Source organism: Diabrotica virgifera, chromosome 5, assembly GCF_917563875.1.
Source record: "Diabrotica virgifera virgifera chromosome 5, PGI_DIABVI_V3a".
NCBI classification, from domain to species: Eukaryota; Metazoa; Arthropoda; class Insecta; order Coleoptera; family Chrysomelidae; genus Diabrotica; species Diabrotica virgifera.
Window position 1 is genome coordinate 29237000 of NC_065447.1, and position 25641 is coordinate 29262640.

The 25641-nt window shown below is 31.1% G+C and overlaps 1 protein-coding gene across 2 annotated transcripts in view; it reads left to right on the forward strand.

Moving 5' to 3' along the window:
* The first annotated feature begins 9646 nt into the window (after positions 1-9646).
* The window catches only part of LOC114334761 (uncharacterized), a 601548-nt gene continuing 585553 nt past the window's right edge, over positions 9647-25641 (forward strand). The window contains exon 1 of one of the 2 annotated variants that reach the window (XM_028284875.2): positions 9647-9746. The gene's annotated coding sequence lies outside the window, so the exon portion shown is untranslated. Of the gene's footprint in view, positions 9747-18076; positions 18245-25641 lie in introns of those variants that run through there. The other variant, XM_028284855.2, reaches the window with a different exon arrangement.

Genomic DNA, 25641 nt, shown 5'->3' on the forward strand with positions numbered 1-25641 from the left:
ACATGTCATCAAACAAGTGTGGAATTTGAAAAGGTGAAATAACAATACTGAATATTTATTACCAGTAGATTAAATTTACCTGGAATTTTTAATTTATTTAAAGCAAACCTTCTATCGACTTCGTTAGTAAATAAAGGTACGTTTATAAAAAAAGATAGTGTGAGTAATCGTAAAGATCTTTGCAAAATAATTAAAGGATAAATCATGTGGATGATTGCTATGTCTAGTAGGGCCTTTTTTTAATGCTGTCAATCGTCAATCTCTTCTTCTGTTACAGCATATTTTAATTCCACTGGATAAAATGTTGTGTATTACGAGTGGTGTTCTAAAAGTAAATAAGTTTAAAACTGAATTTTTAAGCATATTTTTGATTTCTAAGTTTTCTCATCAATAAAAAGAATATTTTTGATTTGTACAATAACATTGTCTAAGGAAGGATAGAGTCCACCAAAATCTGTACCATTTGGTCAGACGGTGTTAACCACGGTTGTACGGTTGCCCAGATCGACTAACCAATGAACATTAAGGGTGCGATTACGTCACGAGTATACTGTAATTTGAATCGTTATATGATTTTTTTGGAATCCTGAGAAAACTAATAAGTATTTTTGAAAAATTCATACGCAGAATGAAAGATTACATCATTACCGAGGGCCGCAAGTCCCTTAGAATGGGCAGGGGAGGGCGTGCCCCCCTAGCTTTTCCAATGTATTATCCAATGTATACAAAATGTAATGTGCAACATCTTCACGTCTGCCTCCCCTAAAAATTTTTATATGGGCGCCCGTGCTTAGAATAACCAAAAAGTTTCTTTTGAACGAAATATTTGCAATTTAAAATCACACTTCTCTTTTATTTTCAGCCCTGTAACTTATTAAATAGGGCTTTTCATTCACAGTCATTTGTTTCGAGCTTCTGTCATGTGTTACATAATATTAATATATCTACGTCATACGTTATTAGTATTGCCAATGATACAAACCAAAGACGTATGACGTATATATATTAATATTATGTGACACATGACAGAAGCTCGAAACAAATGACAATCGATGAAAAGCCCTATACAACTGGTCTTACAAGGCAACTGCAACTGGTCTTACAAGGAAAAGTAGAGGGAAAGCGAGGACCAGGAAGGCGAAGGATTTCGTGGCTGAAAAATCTACGTACGTGGTTCAACACAACCACTACAAATCTTTTCAGAGCAGCAGTGTGCAAAGTACAGATTGCCATGATGGTCGCCAACATCCGAAACGCATAGGCACTACAAGAAGAAGAAGAACTTATTAAAATAAACATTATAGAAGTTTTTCGGGACTTTCGGCCCTCAGTAATAATGTCTTTCATTCTGCGTTTAAATTTTTCAAAAATATTTATTAGTTTTCTCAGGATTCGAAAAAAATGAATACATTTAAAACACATTGAGAATTTTGACATTCGTCAAAATTTTGCATTTTGCTCCTTCCCTTTAATCGGTATTTTTATGTCTTTGATGTATGGAAAATAGTCAAGTTAGTTAAGAAATAAAGATGTTTAGTGGATTATAATACCTAATTATGGAAAACTGTTGATATTTATCCATGCAATATTTACGGAAATCTAGGACTTCAATCTCCAAACTACACTGAAAATTTGTCGATGATTTTCCATTAATATTGGATTAACTATTGAATAGGTACCTACATACTATCCTTAGAGGTCAGCTAGGATTATGTGAATTAGAATTACTTGTATAATTTATTGTAAGAATTTAAATTATAGGTACCTAATAAATTTGGTCACACTACAGTTTGTACCTGGCATTCAAAAATGTCATTTATTACGTTAAAACTTAATGAAATTTTAACGTTTTAACCATTTAACCTACCTTATAAATATTGTATATTCTTTTTTAAACTCCTACAATAGGTACGATCTACAACTTTCATGAATAATTCAAAATAAGTTTTTACGGGAAACAACACCAAAATTACAAATACAAAAATATAAAGTAAACTAAACTTACGTGCATAGAAATCGGCCCACTTGAAAATTTGGTCATTTTTGATGACTCGTATTTCCTAAGCCTGTTAACCGATTTAAGTGATTTCTTAAACATGTCACAGCCTGATTTTTTAACAATACCAGTTTAATAATATTGTTGCTAAACAGGTAAATTTTCATTGTATAGCGGGTGTACCAATCAAACTGTGTTTTTTCTCAAAGTTCGCATCACCCTGTGGAATATTCTAGCATATATAAAATACTGAAATTAAAACCCAACTATAGCCTCAGGTTTTCTTAACATTCTGTTTTTTAATTCATTTGTTTAGGTTGAATAATAAAAAGTTAGGTACTTTAACAACTAGACATGTTCTTCATCAATACACGGTGTTTCTAAATAAGTGCGACAAACTTTAAGGGGTAATTCTACATGAAAAAATAATGACAGTTTGCTTGATAGACGTTTGTCCGCAAATGTTTACTTTCCGAGATACGGGATGTTGAATTTTTTCTTACAAACTGACGATTTATTTATTGCTTTAAAACCAGTTGAGATAGGCAAATAAAATTTGGTAGGTTTTAAGAGATAGTTATTGCGGATTTTTTGACATACAATTAAAAATTTAATATTCACCATTGGCGCGCATACGGGTAATATGACCGATCATTTACCCGTATGTACGCTAATGGTGAATATTAAATTCTTAATTTTATGTCAAAAAATCCGCAATAACTCTTAAAACCTACCAAATTTCATTTGAATAGCTCAACTGGTTTTAAAGCAGTAAATAAATCGTCAGTTTGTAAGAAAAAATTCAACATCCCGTATCTCGGAAACGAAACATTTGCGGGCATACGTTTATAAAGCCAACTGTCATGATCTTTTCATACAGAATTACCCCTTAAAGTTTGTCGCATTTTTTCAGAAACACCGTGTGTTGATGAAGAACATGTCTATAGTTGTTAAAGTACCTAATTTTTTATTGCCCAACATAAACGAATTAATCAAAAAAGATAATGTTAAGCAAACTAGAGGCTATAGTTGGGTTTTAATTTTAGTATTTTATAAATGTTAGAATATTCCACAGGGTGATGCGAACGTTGAGAAAAAAACACAGTTTGATTGGTACACCCGGTATACAATGAAAATTTACCTGTTTAGCGAAAATATTATTACTGTGGTATTGTTAAAGAATCAGGCTATAACATGTTAAAAAAATCACTTAAATGGGCTAACAGGTTTAGAAAATATGAGACATCAAAAATGACCAAATTTTTAAGTGGGCCGATTTCTATGCACGTAAGTTTAGTATATACCGGGCTGTGAACTGGAAAACGGGCCATAGGAAACTTAATGTACCTAAAATTCTAAACTATTGAATTACCGCTTCCCTAATTATTTTATATCAAAAATCATTAGAAACTATTTGTAGAGGATTGAAATCTGTATTAAAAACAACTGTTAAAATTGTTCTACGAATTAAACATATTAAAAATGTAATACATTTTTCAGTTTTTCAGCCCAAAATTAGGCCACACAAGGTGCAATAATGTGTCACAATGAAGTTATTATTTTCACATTTTTGAACTGTCAATAATATTTTTATTTTATCATTTATTGTTTAAAAAGGTCGGGATGGAAGAAGGTCTGTAGGACGGCCTAGAAAAAGGTGGAAAGATGCAGTCAAAGAAGATCTAGACAAAATGGGAGTGCGCCAATCGGAATTAGTGGCACAGGACCGACAAACATGGAAGGCCATAGTAAACGCGGCAAAGACTCACGAAGAGTTGTAGCACCATTGATGATGATTGTTTAAAAACAAAACAGTTGATAAGATACCCTCAGTTGCGAAGAGAGTATGTATTAATAATAAAAAAATTTTATTCAGTCAATGGTGTGAGTGCTGTCAGTTAAATAGTAACGTGTGGCCTAACTTTTACACACATACCAACTGTGGCAAATGTATTATATTTTTCAATATTTTGGAATGCGTTTAAATCGTAAAATAATTTTAACTTTTGATTTAATACAGATTTCAATTCTCTACATTCTCTCATGACTTTTGATGTAAAATAATTAGGGAAGTAGGAATTCAACAGTTTAGAATTTTAGATACCTACATTGAGTTTGCTGTGGTCCATTTTACGATTCACCACCCGGTATAAGATTAAATATTTATTATTTGTCTTATTATTTAATAATAACACAAAGAATACACACATATACACAATAACACACATTCAATGAGCGAAAATCATTTAAAAATATGGGATTGTGTACTCTTGTGACGTAAAGTCAAAAATAAAGTCCCCCCACCACCGTCGGACAAGACAACCGTAGTAAAGTCTAATAACCGTGACTTCAACCCATCTTTTGTGTGTGGGATTAGAACAGGATCCCAAAAGCCCAAGGAAGAAGTGAAGCTTGTTTACCACAAGATCTGTAAAAACAATGGTCAACAAAAAGATCCAAAGTATCGGTTCTTCCTGACAAAAGCGACGAAGTTGTAGATTTTCAAGCAGATATTTCTAATGGCAAAGATGAATGTACCGCAGCACATAGCAAAGAGAACAAAAGCCCAAAGAGCAGCACATTAACAAGGAAAAACCTGTTAAAGAACATGATGAATCAACTTATGAAGAGTCTGATTATTCATCCCAAGAGCGGACGCAGAATGGAGGGAGGGTTTGCAATTAATGTTTTGAAGGAAAATAATTTAAAAATCCACAAGGAAAATAAAATCCCTGTAGCTGGCTGTATACCATAAATCTCAAAAAATACAGGATCCTTTGTAAAAGGTATATTTAAAAGACCATAATAAGGGTTACATTACAAAACAAAACGTTTTCGGATTAACAAGTAAACCATCATCGGTGTTAAGACAATAGCATGCATGCGTGAGCCACCAAAAAGTTATGGGTAAAAACCCATTAAAAGTTGTGATCTTTGGTCATAGATGGTCATAGATCTTGCAACTTTTAAAGGGTTTTTACCCATAACTTTTTGGTGGCTCACGCATGCATGCTATTGGCTTAACACTGATGATGGATTACTTGTTATTCCGAAAACGTTTTGTTTTGTGAATGAAACCCTTATTGGGGTCTTTTAAATATCAAAGTTTTCACTTGGACTCTTTGTCATTGTCAAATAGTCATGTCAAAGTTATGACAAATAGTCTGGGCAGATTATCGGAGAACAGGTCATTTTTGGGAAAAGTTATTTACCAGCAATTTTATTGCTGCGATCAAAACTTATGATTGTATATATTAATAATATAGGTATGCAAAGTCCACAGATAGTGTGCTACTTTTTTTATAAACAAAATGGCGCCTGAAAATCGTGTTTTTTTCAATGTTTGCTCTATAACTCCAAACATTTTAACTTTACACCAAAAACATCCAAATAAAAATTCACCGTAATTAAATTCTGCATAGAGACGTGTTTTTCCCGATTTCTTTCGACGAAAATTTTCCCCGGAAAATGCCGGTTTTTCCAAGAAAATCTTTAATTTTCAACTAAAATTTTAAATAAGTAATTGTTTATCAATAATTAAATAATTTGATAGCATCAAATCTCTTTTAGTATAGATTATAATTCCAGAAGCCGAGTGAAATGCAATGAACAGTTTAGCAACAATTGAATTGTTAATTAAAAATTTACGGTAGCTATAATAACCACAATAATTATGATACATAAGAATAGCTACGATTTTTGTATAAAAAGACACTGTACCTATCGAATGTACTTTACAGAATTAAAATTGGACAATTTAAGCGGCCTATTTTAAAATTATAAACAATTTTTTGGCTTAAAAACAAATATAATATCTCGGGAAATATTAAATGAAATTAAATCATGAAAACGGTATTGGAAAAAAGGCGACAGGTCACTTCTTTTATAAGAAAGAACGTTTAATTGTGATGAGTGGTTCCTGAGATACAACCGGTTAAAATTGACCGGCATTTACGGCAAAGATATAAACAATAGGATCATAATTTTCGAACCATCACCTTTTTATTTTTATCCTCTTTCTTCACACCAATTTTCATATCTTTAAAATAATCATAACATATATTATTATAATAAAAACTATCGATATTACATATTACCAGTAAAATATGCCAAACATAGCAAAATTCCAATCAAAAATCAGGTTGGAGAAAATGTAGTCTCAAAATTCAAAATCGGTGTACGTTAAAAAAATGCATTTTCTCGGCTTCCCGTGGAGCAATTTTCTTCATTCTTTTTTTGTTCCCAAGTAACTCGAGTAAAGCCAGCTAACTAACGCATTATTAAATGTCAAACTTGCTTTTGTTTTGTTATATTACCAAGTTATTTAAATATTGATAAACAATTACTCTAAAATTTTAGTTGAAAATTAAAGGTTTCGCTGGAGAAACTCGCATTTTCCGGGGAAAATTTTCGTCGAAGTAAATCGGAAAAAACACGTCTCTATGCAGAATTTAATTACGGTGAATTTTTATTTGGGTGTTTTTGGCGTAAAGTTAAAATCTTTGGAGTTATAGAGCAAACATTGAAAAAAACACGATTTTAGGGCGCCATTTTGTTTATAAAAAAAGTAGCACACTATCTGCGGACTTTTCATTCCTATATTAATAATATATAGGGTCATAAGATTTGATTCCAGCAATAAAATTGCTGGTAAATAACTTTTCTTGTATTTTGCTAATTAGCCCATAGTAAAAGGCCAAAAATTAATTTCGATTAAATATTCTCAAAGACTGAGCTTCTCTGGTGTCGCTCCTAGCGGATTACTAATGCAACTTTCGCCGGTAATTTTTAAATTTATTATTTAATTGTTATCGCTTAATATTTACAACGCAAAAAAGTAATTAAATTGTAATCGATTTTTTAAAGATTTTGCTAATCATTTTAACGTTTTATTAATGAAATTTTAATTTCTTACTTCGGATACTTTCACAATTATCGTGTAGATGGTGCTTAGATTAATTTATAATTACATAGTACGAAATATTAAAAAAACTTATATTCAGTATTTAAAACGTAAGTATATTTAAGGTAAAAATATACACCACAGCTTTGACCAAGTAATATTATTTCCTATTAATGTTTTTAATTTCAATGTTTTAAATTAATCACTTTGACATTTATGTCAAATTTCCAGTAAAAGCTTACAGACTTGTCCCTCCTGGCTCCCGCGAATTTTTAATTATCCCCTCTACCTACGAGCTCATAGCGTATATTGTAAAGTTTTACAAAAAATCCTCCCTTAGCTTTTATCAAACAGATGAAGAAGCACCCTTTAATGATATGATATGATCCGCAAGCTTGGAAAACCAAAATAGGGAACTTGCATAAATTTTTAAATTCGAAGAAAATGTTATAAATCACAACAGAACATAATTTAAAACATGTATCAAAGATAAAAAAGTTTTGTTTGTCTTTCGTTTGGCCCCTAAAGACGATTAAAAATTCAAATTAAAACAGGTGGCCCAAAACGCCTCGTGACGTCACTCAGTTTTACGTTTACATATTTCCAATAAAGTAAACATAATTTTAAATTAGACGCTATAAACGTCAGTAGAAAATACATTTATGTGACGTTACAAATGTTTTTGATCGTTTGAACTATTCATAGAAAATTTGTACTTTTACAAAATGGTTTTATTTTCAATAGTAAACCTTCGTTCCTTTCCTTCAAAAACAGTATAAAATTCCAATTTTAACAAACTAGTATATATTATTACAATGACATACGATATATGTCATTAGAATATAAATATTTTTGACTTATTCCACGACGATGAGCTGGCCAAATACCCAAGTAGGTGGAGGCCAATAAACTAAAGAAGGAGAAGAAGAATATACCTAAATATAAGGTTGTGTCTAGGTATACGCTAACGTGTACGCAAATAAAAAGTTAGTGTCAGTGATTTCTTATTTTTTATTCGTTTAGTGTTTGTTTTTAAATTAACTATGGAGTGTGGACAATAATTATTTAGTTCTTTTAACGAGTTTAAGAACATTTTAAAACAGTACGAAAAAGATAAGGGACTATAAATGAATATATATTTTTTTAGTTATAAGTGAAATAGTATTACCGTCCAAGTTTAAAATAAAAGGAAGACCTAAAGCCTTCACAATAATAATTAACTTGTTCTGAAGCTATTATCCTTGTGGCATTTTTGTAATCAACTATTCTAAATGAGAACTAAGCCACAAATTAACTAAAAATTGATTTTATTAACGTTTCGACGTCTAAACTGGATGTCGTTGTGAAAATACAAAATATTATTAAATTAAACAAAAATGTTGTTGCTTAGTAAAAAATTTTTTCTAATAATTTATTTAATCTGACTAATTTTTGTATTTTGACAATGACATCCGATTTGGACGTCGAAACGTTAATAAAATAATTTTTTTAGTTAAATTGTGGCTTATTTTGCATTTAGAATAGTTGATTATAATAACTCACTTACGTATAAAAATTATTTTAACAATATTTTGTACCTACATGTCATGCCAACTAAATACATATAATTATTTTGCTAACCTAAATATATACTTTTATATATATATACATTGATTTATTACAATTAAGTTTGAAACATCTGAATAGTTCTGCTTCCCTTCCCTTAACAAATATTTTTCTATCAAACAAACACTAAACATATCAAAATAGCATGTACCAAAATATATAGTCACTGCGCAAGCTAAATAATGACGTCACTGGCTTGATGAAGTTTAATTCGCGTCTACCTAACTTTTTTATTTGCGGACACTTTACCGTGTACCTAGACACAGCGAAATATAACCATAATCAAAACTAATGCAAAACTATGTGACGTCACGGACCGTTTGAACTATTTTATACCGCAGAAGATTTTAAATATGTATTTCTAAGTTATTACAAGTTTTTGAAGCGTGAAATTTTGGAAATCTCATTTTTAAACAAAACTGAACATTATTATCTAATAAAAAAAAATGTGCAAGTTCCCTATTGTCACATCTACAAGATTCCAGGGACTAAAGGGATTTTAGAAATGCTTTTGATATTTTTTTGTAATTTGAATAAGTTAATTTTGTTTTCCAGTAGAATAACTTGTGAGGCAGTACCATATCAAACTTTTAAGCAGTTAACTATATTTCTGAGTTCAAGCAAAGTAGCTTTGGTAATCAAAAAACAAAAAACTGTTGCTATACATCATATCTTACGCCAAATCTTTATATCTAATAATAGTCTGTACAAAGTAACAGATGAATTATGTTAACAAGTTATTAAATAAAAAAAATATATTAATTAGAAGGCAACTACTAAAAAATGCTGCTTTATTAATTATCTGCGTCAAATATAATTTATTAAAGCAAAAAATATTGACGACAATTATTATGACAGAACAAGTAAAAATTGTCTTAATTATAGAAAAACCTGCTAATTAAAAACTGCACCATACCTGCATGTTTTAATGTGCACTTTTAACCTGCATTTGTGTTATAATGTGTTTTTCTAAAGTTTTTATGGTGTTATGTTAGTTTTTTCAAATACATCTTTAAAAAGCAATGCTGCGTGTCTATTTTGTCAGAACTGAACAGAATAACCGAGGCAAATTATTTAATAAATTATTTCAACATGGTGGCCCCTTCAGATGACTTGTACTTTCTTGCATGCATAAACAGAGAGAAAATTAAGCACATGGCATCAGAATTATTGGGGTACACCCTTCTATTGGGGTTGTCTCATAAGAGAAGTGGTTTTCTTCAACTGTTGTACTCATACTCGGTAAGTACCATTCAATTCTGTCCAATAATTTTTCAGCATTTGCTGGTGATTCTTAGCACCCTTTGGTCCTGTAAGGCTTTCCGGATGTTAGGGATCATATTTGTATTTTCTATTTTCACGTCTTTCTTATTATATGCTGATATATCTGTTTTCCACCTTTAAGTACAAATTCTTAAGTACGTTTAAAAAAAATATGGCCCTTTATGAGAGGTCAAAGAGCGGAAGTGAAGGAATTAATAGATCTGAAACACATCGAAAAGGATACATGGATTGATTGTCTAAAGAAGTTGTATATATACAAAGCATAAGTATAAAAACACTTGAAAAAACTAAAGAACGGAAAAACTGCAAGTAAAGATGGGATACCAAATTAATTGTTAAAAAATAGTGGAGCGGCAATGATGGATCAACTAATAGCATTAATTACCAAAATTATAGACGCAATATACCAGATATACCATATAATACCAGAAGAATTGAGGACAAGCAATGAAAACCAACCAGAAAATTACTAAACCATAAAAGTACTACAGTAGTTTTCTGGGTATTAATTTGCTAAATATGTACTACTAAATAATATTTGCTAAATACTACTAAATACTAACTGAATAGAAGTATCAGTTTGCTAAATACTACCTACTCTGAAACCTACAACTACAATTTTGCAGGAACGAAAAAAAGCAGCTAAACTTAGCAGCTAAGGAATAAGGTTTCCGTACATGAACTCGTATACAGATGCATTATTCGTCATTAAACAGATTACAGAAAAAGCATTAGAATATAATTGGCACACATTCCTATGTCTTATCGGCTTGAAGAAGGCATTTGAAAGAGTAAGATTTCTTAAGGATGCAATAAATCTCTTATATAATAAAGGTCGTAAAATGTTACATGTGGCCTACATTATTGTATGGTTGTGATACAGGGACGTTAAAAATCACAATGCTAAATAAGTTGAACCGCGTTATAGGTCTGGATCCCGCGTATGAAAAAAAAGTTGATTAATAGCAAGCTGAAAATTTGTTAATAGCTTAAGGGTGTCTAGTCGGACAAACTTTGATATATGGGAACACTGGAACAGGGGAAGTTTTAATTGTGGTACAAGTTAAAAATTTGGAACGGTCAGACCACGAAAACGGCACATATATTTTGTCCGACAGAGCAGACTTAAACTCTTCGAACAGAGATTAAACTCTCATGCAAAAATCGGACTGCTATTTATCACCAAATGGGCGTTTTAATGAGTGGAACATGTAGAATATGTCAAATGCCAGGAATTATGACAGGTGATAAATAGCAGTCTGATTTTTGCATGAGAGTTTAATCTCTGTTCGGAGAGATTAAGTCTGTTCTGTCGGACAAAATAAATGTGCCGTTTTCATGGTGTGACCGTTCCAAATTTTTAACCTGTTCCACAATTAAAACTGCCCCTGTTCCAGTGTTCCCATATATCAAAGTTTATCCGACTAGACACCCTTAAGCTATTGACAAATTTTCAGCTTGCTATTAATCAACTTTTTTTTCATACGCGGGATCCAGACCTATTATGTAATAGCGGATTAAGCGCCAAAATGTAGTTTTGAGATAAATCGGTTTAAAGATTTTAAACTTGTTTTTGGTACTATTTCTAAAATATAGTACTGACATGTTTCATATTTAATATATTAATGCAAATGTAAATAGACTTTTACATGTGTTTAAAATTTTTTAAAAATAATTTATATTTTAAAAGTTATTCGATCAAATGTCGCTTAATTCGTTAATGATTTTTTAAGATATGCATGAGTTAAGATCCGAATACCGGATTAAGAGACATATTTGGCGCTTAGTCTGATGTTACCTGACAAAGGATGTCTTTTAATTCGATATCTTAAACGTTGGTACATATGTTATGTTTTGTAATAAAGAATTAACCGACTATTCGTGGCGCTTGATTTGTTATTACACTTACAAAGATGCGGATTTTTGTTTATGACAATGGATTATGTACCATTATTGGCGTTTAGTTCGATATTACAAATCCTAATGTGAGATTTTTTAATAAAATAAAAAATGTCGCTTAATACAGGCATTTAAAAACAACTTTTTTTTTAAATTTTTTTACAAAAAACATATTTTTATACATAGATTTGCACCCTAGCTGCAAGATGGCACTAATATCTCGATTTTGGACTTTTGGCGGTTAATCCGTTATTACATAATGCGGTCCAATTATAAGCATTCGAATTGTGGTGCTATCGACGAATCCTAAAGATATCGTGGATTTCGCACACTTCCAATGAAAATGTTCTCCAAATGATGAATTCAGATCCTCTGCTCATAAACATCATAAAGAGGAGAACAACAGAATACTTCGGTCATATAATTAGAGGAACTAAATACCACCTATTTCGCCTTATAATACAAGGAAAAGTGCAGGGAAGGAGATGGATTGGCCGAAAGAAACTTTCGTGGTTGCGTAATATTAGACATTGGTGTGGTTCCACGGTAGAAGAATTATTTCGCGCAGCAGCCGATAGAGAGAAGTTTTAGGAACTTGTAAACACGATGACGGCCAACGTCTGAATACAAACACGCACCTGAAGAAGAAGATCCTAAGAGATACCGCTGAATGTATATGAAAGCAATAAGATGGGTATCAGAATAGATAGACAACTTACGGAACCTTCAAATACAGCCAATGGAATAAGACAAGGAGATTCACTAAGCCCTTTGCTATGCTGATGATGCAATATTGACAGTCCAAAATGAAGATAGCCTTCAAAGACTAATTTAGACTTTTTAAAGAGCAAATAGATTAGCAAGAAGTAAGAATACCTATATGGCGTAACCAACACAATAACTGAGATGAAATCAACAATCTGTAATAGTCCAGTGTAATAAGGATTTTCTCGGGCCACTCAAAGATCCAGGTAGCCGACTACTTTTTTAGTTATTATAAACCTAAAGGAAGAAAACCTACCTGTTTCCTGCCTAGAGTTCGCGTCCGTTCTTTAATTATTAACAATTTGTGCAAACATCGTGACTATTTCGATTTTTTGCACTCCATTCAAAAGATAAATAGTTGAGATAAAATTACAAAATTCAGTTTTTTAGAACATTGAAAAACCTTCAAAATGACGATTTTTGAAAGTTAAAAAGTTAACTTGTTGCTACGCAAACTCCAAAATAAGTGAAAATCGTTATTTGTTAATAAGTTTTACTAAAACTACCTTAGAACTTTAGTGTTTCATCCAAAGTTGGGTATTGGCGTACTTAACAAACCTTCAAAATTTGAGACTGATCTTAGATTAATGAAAACCCCTTTATAAATCTACGAGACCGCTCCATTAATTAGTTTAAGAGTTGTTCTATTTGTTTATCCCAGAGACCTTTATTTTGCAATAAGATAAGACAGAAAATAAAGAAGATAGGACAATTCTGAGTATGCCAAATGAAAGTAGAAGAGTGATAGTATCAAAATATATTAAAAAATATAAAAAATAATTAATATAGTCAAAAATCCTAATGCCAAATTTTGGAAATTTTGTAGTTTATAAACATTTAGAATAACTTTAAAAATAATGAACTATTTTAAATGGGAATTAAGCCACAATTTTACCAAAAAAATGAATTTATCAACGTTTCGACGCCCAAGTGGGGTGTCCTTGTCAAAATACAAAATAATACTAAATAAACAAAAATGTTGTTGCTTAGTAAAAAATTCTTCTAATAATTTATTTAATCTGACTCATTTATATAGGCAATTCAGGCATGTATTATGCATTTTAAAGTAGAAGACTTTAAAATGATATTGCCAATATTGATGAGTTGCGTTCCTGGGACGACTTTACTAAAAGATAGTTCATTCGATTACATGAAATCAACCCCAACTCAAGAATATCCGCCACAAAAATCATAGCATGTGATCTGTCTTTAAAAAGACAACAATTGCAACGATGGCAGTAAAATTTTCGCGCTAGAGATTCCATAGTAAATCATGAGGGAAAACCAGGAAAAAACCTCGTGACACTATCCCGACATCGTAAGTATTTGGCTTATATTTAGTTTACTCTCAAAACTAATACCAAATTCTGACTTTAATGTATGTATGCTATTTTAAATTATAAATAATATTAATAATACATAGATATTATATAAATAAAACTAAAATATAAAATATGTACTCGATATGTTAATGACTTACTAATCGTGGTATTTTCTTTCTATTGACTTCCTCTTTTAGTATGGGTAACCACATCCTAGAGCCTGACCACATAATTAGAGCCGCTTCTTTGATTTTTCTCTTTTTACTATCTGTTTCTATCAGGACTATACTTGAATCTCTCCACTGAACTCTATGTTCATTATCCCATGCGTTTTGACATATTTGAGATCTATCAAATTCTCTATTTTTAATATAAGACTGATGTTCACTTATTCTAACGTCTAATGGTCTTGATGTTTCACCAAAATAAAATTGTTCGCATTCACAAGGTATTTTATAAACACAATTCTTTCTTCTTTCTTGTTCATTGTTAGGTTTAGTTTTAGATAGAATAGATCTCAATGTGTTTGTTGTTTTGAATGTTGTTGAAATGTTGAATTTATTTCCTATTGTTTTAAATTTCTCGGATAGTCCTTCCTTTTATATACGGTATTGATATTTTCCTCGTATTATTTCTTGTGGATGTTATAGGATCCCGTTCTACGTTGTTCTGTTCCATTCGATCCAATCTTGACAATTCCTTATTTATAAACGATAAAGGATAATCATTTTTTAATAAAACAGATGTTAACAAATGTTTTTTTTTTCTAAAAATGAATTTTCGTTAGAACAACTAATTTTGGCTCTATCATATAAGGATTTAATGATTCCCTTTTTAACGTTGATATTGTGATTTGATTTGTAATTGAGATATCTGTTAGTGTGTATTGGTTTCCTATACCTTGAGTCTCATATCAAGTATCGTTTTTTGAGACTAAAACATCGAGGAAAGGTAGAGTGTTATTACATTCCTTTTCCATTGTAAATTTTATTGTCTCTTCTTGATCGTTTATAATATTTAGAAATGTATTCAACAATTCTGATCTATGAGGCCATATTGAAAATACATCATCTAGATATCTCCACCATACTGTGGGTTTTAAATTTTGTTTGGAAATGATATTAGTTTCGAAATCCTCCATAAATATATTAGCCAATAATGGAGATAAAGAAGAGCCCATTGCTAGACCAAAATTTTGTTTATAGAATTCATTATTTAGTTGAAAATAGGTAGTATGTAGTATTAGTACATAATGTCAATAACTCCATTATAGCTGATACATTTAGTCTTGTTCTAGTTGTCAATGTATTATCATTCTTCTTCTTCTTGTAGTTTCATGGCCTCCACCTCTTAGGTACTTGGCGAGTCCTCGTATTTAGACTAACTGGAAGGGAATCTTCTTTTCAAAGGGTCTGGATTTTTCCATATTCCCTTCTTTAAATTCATTGTGATATGATTTTCAAATAACTATTTTTATTTTATATTTTAATTTGAAATATTGTTAAAAATTGATTGATCTTTCTTAAGGTTTGGTCATTAATATTATGTAGGAGATTTTGTATTGAAATGGGGGCTGGACTTCCTATATTAACAAGTTCCTGATACAGGTCAAATTGATTTGTTTTGTTAATTGGACATTCAAGTAACATATGAGATATACTTCCTATTTGTCCACATTCACAAAAAGGAGTATCACTACAATTAATTTTAAACAAATGATCTGGTGTGTGACAATGGCCCGTTCGCATTCTAATAATTGATGTCAAGTGCCTTCGATCCACAAATGAGAATTTGTGGAACCAAGGGTTTATAGAAAAATCACTTATTATCATTCTCGTATTTCGTTTTGATTATGTTTAAAGTTTTATCTAATGACACATTTGTAAATAAACTGTTTATGTCAAAAACTTACTAAAACATTATTTGGATTAAATTCAATATTTGATAATTTGTTTAAAACATGTTGTGTATTTTTTATAAATGTGTGATTATTATTTGCAAATGGTTTTATAATATTTAATAAAAAATTTGAAAGTTCACTACAAGGAGAATTGATGGTACTACAAATGGGTCTAACTTTAGACTGGTTTTATTTGGGACAAAGTTAGCCATATGTTTTTTTAATTCACAGCTAATTTGTTTATAATAATTAAGGAATCTCATTAATGCCATTTTAAAGAATGGGATTTGTATTTTTTCTTAAAAAATTTGCACAAACATTCTTCCTTCACAGCACCCTCTACGATTTTTCAAAAATGTAGTTCAAACGATTACTAGGGGGAACCTACAAATCCACCGACTTAAAGTACCGAAAAATCAATTTCAAACGAATATAATTTTCTGTATCTCCGAATCAACTCAATGGATTTTGATCTTTCTTTTTTAATTTGTATGTAATTTCTACATACATTGCAAATATGCAATTTGTTTATAAATTTATTAATTAATAAACAGTCTAATTTGTTTAAACAATTCTTGAAAAAATATTTTTTTTACAAAAATCTATTTTTTTAATCATAGTATCATTAATGATCATAGAAAAAGTTAAAGTACACTTTAATAAATAAATTATTTTTATTAGATATGTAATTATTTATTGAAGATAATTTATTTATTAAAGTATACCTTAACTTTTTCTTCGATTAATAACGATAGTATGATTAAAATCATGGATTTTTGGAAAAAATTATTTTTTGAAAAATTGCTTAAACAAATTAGAATGTTTATTAATTAATAAATGTCTAGACAAATTGCAAATGTACAGAAAAATTACATACGAATTAAAAAAGCACGATCAAAATATATTCAGTAGATCCCGAGATATAGAAAATGATAGTAGTTTTAAGTTGCCTTTTTTAGTTTTTGAACTCGTGCATTTGTCGGCTCCTAGCTCCCCCTTCACTTACCACGGTCACCAATTAAACTACACTTTTAAAAATTCGTGTAAAATACCAGCTTTTCTAATATGTAAAATTATTTTTTCTACGGACAATATTTTTAAAGTTATTCTTAAATGTTTTTAAACTACAAAATTTCACAAATTTGTCATTAGGATTTTTGACTACATTAGATAATTTTTTTATCTTTTTTTAGTACATTCTGATAGCATCAGTTTTCTACTTTCATTTGGCATATCCAGAATTGCCCTATCTTCATTATTTTATGTCTTATGTTATTGCAAAGTAAAGGTCTCTGGGAAAAACAATTAGAATAACTTAAAATAATTAATGGATCGGTGTCAAATTTTGAGGGTTTGTTAAGTACCCCAATACCCAACTTTGGGTGAGACACTAAAGTTCTATAATAGTTTTAGTGAAAGTTATAAACAAATAACGATTTTCACTTATTTTGCAGTTTGCGTAGCAACAAATTAACTTTATAACTTTCAAAAATCGGCATTTTGAAGGTTTTTTAATGTTCTAAAAAATTAAATTTTGTAATTTTATGTAAACTATTTAGCTTTTGAATGGGGTGCAAAAAATCGAAAAAAAAACCGCGATTTTTGCACTACATTGTTAATAATTAAAAAACGGACGCGAAAAGTGTTCTTATTTGTATGTTATGTTGCAGAATATTTGGAGTAAATTTAGGATGAACACGTTCTTTTTGATTCTACTGTTGCTGATAGATTAATCGATGGGACTACTAAATTTTTCACTTTATTGATTTTAGAAAATACTGACAACGATTTTAACAATGATTTGACATTAAAAACCCCCATTATAGCAGGACAATAAAACGAAAAAAGACTTCAATTTTAGGTCCACCGAAATCCACCAGAGGTTGTCATTGTGACAACACAACTAACACAAATACTCTTAACATCGCCAATAAGATCAAGAATCGCATTAGAAATAAGACGTATTGTTCTCAAAAAAAACCCCACCCTTTTTAACACAATTCTTAAAATACTTTTTTTGAAAAATGATTTTAACTTAGACATGCCACAAGTACCTAAATAGTTTCAGAACCTTGTTGAAATTTACATTGTAATATTGCAAAAACTTAATCAGCAAGCACGTGTTTTGTCAAAGGAAATTCCAATGCATCTTTCCGGGTAGCGAACTCTGGGTACATAATATTTATCTGTTTGTTTACGTTATGGCTTATTAAACTTATTAAAATCTCAGTCACATTTTTACAGAGTTAATAACCAATTTCAAATTCAGACAACTGATACTCCACGCGCAGATGCCACCAATCAGATTGTTGCAAAACGCAACAAACAAATAACAAGCACCAAAAACATCAAGCTCCTTGGAGGAGGAAGTGGGAAGAAACAACAATCAGTCGTCAATATCCACTGTTCAGCGTACGTTGTTTATGTGTAAAAGTATAGGTTATAAGCGATACCGGTATCAGATCGATGGACAAACGAAGTGACTGTTGTCGTTTTTATAACTTAATTCAATTCGATTCTGTATAAAAAGTGTGTGATAAACGTGTTGCTGGAAATGGGATGGCATAAAGGTATGTTGGTGTATAATTTGATAGTACTTAATGACTAGGTAGGAAGCTAAAGAAGGACACATCGTTAATAAAATAAAGTTATATCTATTAGACCAGGGAACTAACTATTTTTTCATGACAATCGTTTATATACAGGTACCTATCTAACAATTTCTTTTGCTACGTTTGGTGATAACAATATGAAATTTAATAAACAAAATATGCAAAAGTTAAACGTCATTTTTTACTTATAAACAATATACTTAAGTAGGTACCTATATTATATAGTCCATTCTTTCGCGGTTTTTGCTCTAAATTTTAAAGAACCGCTTGGTTTGACATGAAATTTGGCATACGTATAGCTTACATGTCAAAGAAAAAAAGTGATATTGTGCCGATGTGTGCTTTTGCCCTGGGGGTGACTTTTACTCCCTCTTGGGGGTGAAAAAATATATGTCCAAAATAAGTCCGGAAATGGGTAAACTGACTAATTTTAAGTAACTTTTGTTCTCTAGAGCTTTTTCGCCAAGTCAACACTTTTCGAGTTATTTGCGAGTGAATATGTTCATTTTTCAACAAAATAACCACATTTTTGGACCGTTTTTAGCAAATAACTCAAAAAGTAAGTATTTTGTCGAAAAAACGTTCTTAGGAAAAATATAACACATAAAAAAGTAAAAAAAATGGTGTAGGCGTTAGGTCTCTGGATCTCGTAGAACCAGAGTTATAGCCAATGAAAAATATATTCATATTCACCAAATTTCAAATAGAATATTTCGACGTGAAATATCCAAAAAATTAAGTACTTTTTGGGGAAAACCTATTTTAACTGTTTTAAAGTGTTTAAAAAAAGCTTTATTTCTGGTTTTATAAAAAGTTTCTAGCATTAAATTTAAGCCAGTTACGCTCAAAATAAAGTTGGTCCCTTTTGTTTTTGCAAAAAAAAAATCGGGAAGACCACCCCCTAATTAGCAACTTAAATGAAATTAATCGTTACCGCTCCACAAATTATTTTACTTATGTTGTGTTTATATGATCTTTAAGTTTGATCGAGTCAAAGTGCTTACTTTTGAAACAATTTGGTTTCAAAGTAAAATTTTTAAAAATTTAAATTTTGAAAAATATGCTTTTTTTCAAAATAACTTAAAAATTGTTAGAGATACCAAAAATCTCGAAAAACAAAAAAGTCAGATTTGCTTTTCTGAATATCACGTATTTTTTTGTTTTTCTGTTAGACAAAAATGGATTAAGATTTGGTGTTTCTAAATTTTCATACATTCGTGATCAGTGACTCGTTCAACCCCTTTTAACTACAGCCCTTTCAATAATAAGGACATTGAACCGATGAAACTTACAGACCATATAAACAATATATACACGAGTCAAGAAACTTGTGAAGCCGTAACGATTAAGTTCATTTAAGATACTAATTAGGGGGTGATTTTCTCGATTTTTTTACCAAAACCAAAAGGGACTAACTTTATTTTGAGCGTAACTTGTTTAATTTTGATGCTAGAAATTTTTTTTTTCAAAACAAAAATGAAGCTTTTTTAAATAATTTAAATAAGTTGTAATGAATTTTCCCCGAAATGTGCTTAATTTTTGGTTATTTCACGTTAAGATATTCCATTTGGAATTTGACGAATATGAACCTATTTTTTATTAGCTATAACTCTGCTTCTACTAGGTGTAGAGACGTGATATATACACCATTTTTTAAAATTTTTTACAGGCTATATTTTTGCTAAGAATGTTTTTTCGACAAAATACTTACTGTTTGAGTTATTTGCGAAAAACCTTCTAAAAGCGTGGTTATTTTGTTGAAAAAATGAACATCTTCACTTTCAAATAACTCGAAAAGTATTGACTTAGTGAAAAAACTCTATAGAAGAAAAGTTACTTAAAATTAGCCAGTTTATCCATTTCCTGACTTTCTTTGGACGAATATTTTTTCACCCACAAGAGGGGGTGAAAACCACCCCCAGGGCAAGAGCACATACCGGCACAATATCACTTTTTTTCTTTGACTTGTTAGCTATGTGTACGCCAAATTTCATGCCAATCCAAGCGGTTCTTTAAAATTTAGAGGTTTTGCAATATTTTACCGATAAGGAACGGACTAATAGTCGAAGCAATAAAGCAGTGAACCTCCGAAAAAAAAAGGACAAGACGGATCTTAATAATTCTTTTTGCATTCGATTCGCGAATGCGCCAGGAAACTTTGTGACCCTGAGCCATGATATAATAATGAAAAACTGAATACAAAAAATGCAGTCTTAAAGTGCATCTCAAACAGACAATAAAAAAATTCAGAACTCGTCAATTTATCGGCGGAAATGAGTTCAATTTTGTTACTAGTTACTCGGGAGGTTTTTGGAGTTGCTAAAAACGAATATGACGTCAAAAGTGATCTCCGGCGTACCTGGTGCACAGGGTACCTATTGTGTATCTCGTCCTGTGGAGTTTTCGGCAAATTCATTAAAAATTAGTCAAAAATCATTATTTGGGGGGTTCTTGGGGCAGCTAACGACGAATATGACATCGGAAGTAATTTCCGGAGTAGCTGGTGCCCAGGGTACCTACTGTTTACCTTGCCTTGTGGAGTTTTCGGCAAAAAAATTATTAAAAAATTATTCAAAAATAATTACTCGGTGGTTTTTGGGGTCGCTAACAACGAATATGATGACATAGGAAGCGATCTTCGGAATACCTGGTGCCCAGGGTACCTATTTCGGGTCTAGGACGTTTCATCGCCGCCAGTTCATCGCCGGCCGATTCATCGCCGGCCGTTTCGATGCCGCCGGTTCATCGCCAGTCAGTTAATCGCTAACTGATATATTTCCGAATTTTCGACCAATTTTCGACAGTTACATTTATTATTTATTTTTAGTATTAATTAGGAATTCTAGGAAATGCGAGATATGACCATTCCCGTTGCCATACTTAATCTTTTAATAGACTTTTAAACTTTTATAATATAAAATATAATTTAACACTACAAATTTAATACTGTTTAGTATCAAATTTAGAGGAAGTAGAAATGGAACAGTAAACTAATATAATAACATTTTTTATCTATTTATTTGTCATAAGTTTTGAACTGAATTTAACGTCGTGTCGTGTCATCTCCCATAATACAAGATCAACTGACTAACTGGCGATGAAACGGCCGGCGATGAAACGGCCGGCGATGAAATAGACTGGCGATGAACCGGCGGCATCGAAACGGCGGCGATGAACCGGCGGCGATGAAACGTCCCATTCCGACCTATTTCTTTGGAGTTTTCGGCAAATTCATTAAAAAATTACTCAAAAATCATTACTTAAGAGTTTTTGGGTCGCTGACGACGAATATGACATCGGAAGTGCTCTACGGAGTACTTGGTACCCAGGGTACCTACTCTCTTTACCTCGTTTTCTGGAGTTTTTGGCAAATTCATTAAAAAATTAGTCAAAATGCATTACTCAGGGGTTTCTGGGGTCTCTGACGACGAATATGACATCGGAAGTGATCTCCGGTGTACCTAGTACCCAGGGTGCCTACTGTTTATCACGTGACTAATGATTTTTGACTAATTTTTTAATGGATTTGCTGAAAACTCCAGAACAGTAGGTACCCTGGGTACCACTTACTCCGTAGATCACTTCCGATGTCATATTTGTCGTCAGCGACACAAAAACCTCTTGAGTAATAATTTTTTGGCTAATTTTTTAATGAATTTGCCGAAAACTCCACAAGAGAGGTAAACAGTAACCCTGGGCATCAGGGTACCTATTCATACCTATTCAGCATCATATTCGTCGTTAGCGGCCCCAAAAACTCCATGAGTAATGATTTTTGACTAATTTTTAATGAATTTGCCGAAAACTTCACAAGACAACGTAGACAAGACCCTGGGCACCAGGTACTCCGGAGATCACCTTTGGCATCATATTCGTTTTCAGCGACCTCAAACACCCCCGAGTAACAAAATTGAACTCATTTCCGCCGATAATTGACGAGTTCTGAATTTTTTTTATTATCTGTTTGAGATACCATATCCTACGCAGGAAATAGTTACAGTTTGCTCTTATAGGTATTACCTGTCGAAACAACGCTTCAGTAAGTACCCTGGCTGTTCAAGTGTCATGGAAAAACCTTATTACCCTGGACTATATTTAAACAATGTAAGATCGCTGTTTGATTTTAAAGTACTAAAGGAAAAGACCGGTAAATTATATGGAAAAGTGACACAATTTTACTGCAAATTATAACAAATCCTTTAAAATGAAGGTTCTTAAACGTTACTTTTGTTATTTTGTTGCTTAATTACTGTTAAAATAGTTTCACAAATATTCTGCTTTAAAAATGACAAGAATTAAATTAATAGTTATTACAAATTTTAAAATTGTTTAGGTACCCCAAAAAGTTTTGATCTAGAACATTATTATGTATAAACTATTGGATCTACATGAATTCTGAAAGCACCAAATTGAAGATAAACGCTTCTTTATCAAATTAAACCAATCAACGATTATGCTAAATAATGTAACCTAGGTTTACAAAAGTATTGTGAATATAATTAAAATAAATTCACAAGAAATTAAATTCATATAGCTGGCTATATAACATAAATAACGAAAAATTACTAAAAATCGTTTATAAAAGATATATTTTATTATAATCCTTAAAAAGGGCTACATCTCTGAACATTTGGCATTTGGGGAATAACAATGCCATCATTAGCGTGTTACAGGTTAAAGGACATGCTTGAACGACCAAGATATGTGGGTGAAAACCTTTTAAATCCTAGATAGTTATAAAATTTTTACATTATTGTATTAAAACTAAATAGCCCAGTAAATGAACGAGAAATTCGGCGATACCGTGTAATTTTCAGGGGCAACTCCGAATTGCATGAAAATTTGGATTTAGGTTCTACTTACCCTCCACTTCAAAGTTGAAATTGTGCCGTTGGTTGCTTTTACTTGGGGGGTGACAGTCACCCCTTCTAGGGGGTGAAAAAACATACGTTCAAGATAAGACCGGAAATACATAAATTGACTGATTTTAAGCCACTTTTGTTCTATAGAGTTTTTTACATAAGTCAATACTTTTCGAGTTATTTACCATTGAAAATGTTGATTTTTCGACAAAAAAACTACGTTTTCAGGCGGTTTTTCGCAAATAACTCAAAAAGTAAATATTATATCGAAAAAAATATTCTTAGCAAAAGTGTAGCTTATAAAAAACCAAAAAAAAATGGTGTATCAATAAAGTCTATCAATCAAATAAAAACAATGTTGTAGCTCATGAAAAATACGTTCTTATTCGTCTAATTCCAAATCGAATATTTCAAGGTGAAATCACCGAAAAATTAAGCACTTTTCGGGAAAAACCCATTTAAACTTTTTTAAAGTGTTTATAAAAAGCTTTGTTTTAATTGTTTACAAAAGTTTTAGCATTAAAAATAAGCAAGTTACGCTCAAAATAAAGTTGGCCTCTTTTTTTTGCAAAAAATCATGAAAATCTCGCCGTGTTTAGCTCCCCAAATGAAATTAATCCCTACCGCTTTACAAAAAATTTACTTACGTATCTATTTTTTATATAATCTGTCAGTCTCACTGTCAGTGTATTTTTGAAAGGGTTATAATTGAGAAAGCTTGAATGGGTCACTAATCATGAGTGTATGCCAATTTTGAACAGCCATATATTAACCAATTTTTGTCTTACGGAGAAACAAAATAAACTAGCATATTTAAAATATCAAAACCTACATTTTTTTACCCTTTAAGATTTTTCTTATCACTAATTCTTTTTAAGTTGTTTTGAAAAAATAAAATTTTTCAAAAATTTTTAGAAACTTTTTTTTACTATAAAACCAAATGTTTTTAAAAATAAGCACTTCAAACCAATCAAACTTACAGATCATATAAACAATACACATACAGTTAAAATAGATGGTAAAGCCAAACGATTAATTTCATTTAGGGTGCTAAATAGAGGGAGGTTTTCACGATTTTTTTTACCAAAAAAAAGGGGCCAAATTTTTTTCAGTGTAACTCGTTTATTTTTGATGCTGTAAACTTTTGTTAAAAACAAATAATAAGCTTTTCTTCGATACTTTAAAAAAGTTAATTAGGTTTTCCCGAAAAACGCTTCTTTCTTCGGTGATATCGCGTTGAATTATTCGATTTGGAATTAGACGAATAAGAACGTATTTTTCATGAGCTACAACTTTGCTTCTACTCAATTTGTAGACTTTACTGGTACATAATTTTTTTCGTTTTTTTATAGGCTACATTTTTGCTAAAAATATTTTTTTCCATAAAATATTTACTTTTTCAGTTATTTGGGAAAACGGTCTGAAAACGTAGTTTTTTTGTCGAAAAATCAACATTTTAAATCGCGAATAACTCGAAAAGTATTGACTCACGTAAAAAACTTTACAGAACAAAAGGTGCTTAAAATAAGTCAATTTTTCCAGTTCCGGCCTCATTTTAAACACGCGTTTTTCACCCCCCGAGAAGGGGTAAATGTCACCCCCAAGTAAAAGCAACCAACGGTACAAGTTCAACTTTGAAGTAGACAGTAAGTAGAACCTAAAACCAGATTTTCATGCAATTCGGAGTTGCCCCTGGAAATTACACTCCAAAACGGTCATTTATTGGGCTAAAAGTGATGTTTAAAATATTCCTGGATTTAACATCAGGTATCACGGGACTCCCCACTTAGGTTGCTTTGCCCAGAGGATGGATCCTTACATTACGGACATTAATTAGCAACTACAACAACAAAAGTCGTTTGTGATCCTTTTTAGGGATACTAATAAAGGGTCATTCCACTTCAAATCACTCAATTTTGGAGCAAAAAAAAATTTGGACCTCCGATTTGTCTGAAAATTGGTATATAGCTTCTGCGGGACGTAAAAATATGATATTTAAGGTCAAAAAAATCTTCTTCTTCTTTTTTTCTCAAAATGTTATTTTATGCGGTTTTACAGTGATTTGGTGTTTATTTATACAAATTTGCATTTTCTATCGTAAAGTATCAATGGAAAACATAATATTTTAATAGAAGGGACTCAAGAATGTCATTATATGGCATTATAACAAGTTACTTTGATTCAAAACAAGCTTTTGATCAAATTTTATAGTGTAGAAAACGTTAAAATACCGTTTTGTATATTTTTCTCCATTCCCAAAATACGTCATAATCGATTTGGCTGAAAATTTTCCCACAGATAGACAAAACATAGGACTTTTAGTGGTGAGAAGGATTTGAATTATATTACAATATCAATAAAGTTACATGCAATATTATAGTCAAAAATATAGGCGTCTACTGTAAGTAAAATTAACTCGAAAATATCGACCTCACGACAAAAATTGTTAAAAAGAAATTGTAATAATTGTAAATACGATTTATTTGGAACAAT